Source organism: Colobus angolensis, unplaced genomic scaffold (genome assembly GCF_000951035.1).
Source record: "Colobus angolensis palliatus isolate OR3802 unplaced genomic scaffold, Cang.pa_1.0 Scaffold121, whole genome shotgun sequence".
In the NCBI taxonomy this organism is placed as follows: domain Eukaryota; kingdom Metazoa; phylum Chordata; class Mammalia; order Primates; family Cercopithecidae; genus Colobus; species Colobus angolensis.
Window position 1 is genome coordinate 3,313,894 of NW_012113253.1, and position 2,850 is coordinate 3,316,743.

Sequence of the window (2,850 nt, forward strand, 5' to 3'; positions counted from 1 at the left end):
TTGTTACCAATATTAACCACCGCATAGCTATAGTTTTCTGGATTTCAAAATGCTTTCTCACAGATGAACAATTTGATGTATCAGCCCAGAGGGCCAGCTAGGTAGATTAGGTGAGAAAAAGGGAGTAACATTGAGTACCTATTCTGTGCTGTGATGCTTATTAACGTCTGATATCCTACTAGAATTGTTTTCAATAAATAAAAATGTTCCATCATAAAATATAAATACCCTTCACTGGTGAATATTGAATACTTATTAGAGCCCTTCTAATAAAAACCAAAATACTTAGGTTTTGAAGGCATTAAGAAAGACACCTAGGTCTACATTTCTGCAAGTTTTTCTGGTGGTGGGGGGGGGTTAGTGCGGGTGTCACTAAGACTATTTCAGGAAAGTACACGACGTTCTCCCTTTGCAAATTTATACATTGCATGAGTCTCGATTTTCTTCATATATTTCAACCAAAACAACATATTGCAACAGATTGGATGCAGAAGCAGATATGAGAATCCAGCTGTCTTCTATTAAACCAGCCATTAGGGAGATTTATAAAAGTGCAAAAACAATGCCACTTTTCTTACTAATTTTTTGTGTTTGTTTTGGAAAGCAGAGTTATGTAAACTTTTAATGCATGTTTTATTTTAAATGAATTTACTTTTTTTCTATTTTAATTTCTAAATGGTAAATATCAACAGATATGACCCACATAAATAAAAGTTCTTTGGTGTCCTCACCAAATTGTAAGTGTTATGGGGGTCCAGATACCCAAAAGTTTGATAACCTGGCAAGTCTGAGAAGACATATTGGGGTGGATGAGCAAGAGTAGGGGTGGGAGGGGTGTGACAGGAACTGATGAGTGCATTGTGTGTCTCGTCTTTGGGACAGGGTTCCTTGAAAGGTACTAAAGGTGGACAGGGGAGGATGCAGTCCAGTCTACTTCATCACTTTGCTTGTGGCCTGTTCTTAACGCAGCTCTCATGGAAGTGCAATTTATACAAAGCAATCTTAAGAAACAAGAAAGTGGAGTTTAGACTCCTAAAATTAGGAAAGACAACTGCAATTTGTTTAGTGAAAAACACTGAAGTTGAAAAACACTGAAGTTGCCTCTTTCCAGAATAGAAAACATTTTTGGAGTGCTGGTTGCTTTTTTTGCCAGATGATATAAGATTTGTTAATTACTAGATTTTTGTAATACTTATTAATACATTTTTCTCTTATCTTTCTGGGTTTTTAAAAAAACAACTTAAAAGGGGGTAAACTGGCAGGAGATACAGGGAAAGCCTAAATGTATTCCCCAGAAAGTATGTTTTAAGTTTTAACATTTACTTACTGACGGGTGAGACCAGCTGAACTTCCCGCGTTGAGTGCCGACTTGAGGAACTTTCCATCTTACAAGAGGATTTTAAAACACACCAATCAGTGCTCTGTGAAATGCACCAATCAGCGCTCTGTAAAACGCACCAATCAGCAGAATCCTAAAAGTAACCAATCGTGGGGAGGATTTAAAAAAGGGCACTCTGATAGGACATAAACGGGCAACATGGGCGGGGACAACAAGGGAATAAAAGCTGGCCACCACCAACCAGCAGCTGGGGTCCTCTTCCACATTGTGGAAGCTTAGCCCTTTTGCTCCTCACAATAAACCTTGCTACCGCTCACTGTTTGGGTCCCTGCCATCTTTCAGAGCTGTAACACTCACCAGAAGGTCTGCAGCTTCATTCTTGAAGTCGGGGAGACCACGAACTCCCTAGCAGGCACCAAATCCGGACACATTACTAGGCACTAAGCATTGTGCTAGAGAGTGTGCTGTGGTATAGGGGAAACATTCTTGACTTTGGAATGAGAAAAACTGTTTCAAACAACTTACTTGCCATGGGTAATTTATTCTCTCTCTTTTAGATAAAACATGGATAATATTTATCTCACAAGGATGTTTGGGATTAAAAAGTGATAACCTATGTCAATAGGACAGCATGGTGCAGTGTAGGTCTTCAATGAATAGCATGGAGAGTGCTTGCAAAGGGCAACGATAAAATCTAATAGAAATAAGACGTTGTAGACAAACACTTTAAAAACACATGGCGTAAGGTATGATGTGCCAGCGTCACTACAGACGTACTTAGAAAAATGTTCTGGGGATCTATGTAAAGGAGGACTCCCATTTGTTGGGAGTGGGGGAAGTGCTTTAGGGAAACTGCAGCGTGATGGGCGAACCCTCCTCTCAATATATCTACCCCGAAAGTCGGCTCCAGCACTGCTGAGCATCCTGGCCCAGCTGCACCCGACCCAGCGTGAGATGTTAAACGACCTCTTCGGGCTTCCACGCCAGACTGGAGGGGCTCTGCACAAGCCTTGCTCGACTCATTCCGGGCACCTTGAGCGTGGGAGTCCACACTGCCCCCTGACCGACCAGCTGCCGGGTTGGCCGCACTAATTTGCGCCCGCCGGCACTCCAAGCTCGGCGCCGACCGCAAGTGCAGACGTGGGGGTACGAGATAGAGGAAGGAACTCATAAGTTCTCAGCTTCAGACCATCCACGCCTCACCCAACATGGAAGCACCTTCAGCCTCCCAACTTGTAGCCACCCTACCCGCTGGGCCAGAGCCCAGGCCTCCGACAGCGACCGAGCTCCTCCACCCACCCGGCGCTCCAGCTCCTGGGCATCCAGCGGTCGGCGTTCGCACGCTCTCTCATCGATTGGCTCTGCCTTGCTCCTTGGGCTCCAGTCGCGGGGAAATCGGCCCCAGACTTGGAAAGTCCAGCGGAGCGCGGGGCGGGAACCGAGGCAGGCGGGCCAGGGGATTGCCGATCGCACGGATGGGCGCGCGCTCTGTCTGGCGAGTGGCGGCGCCG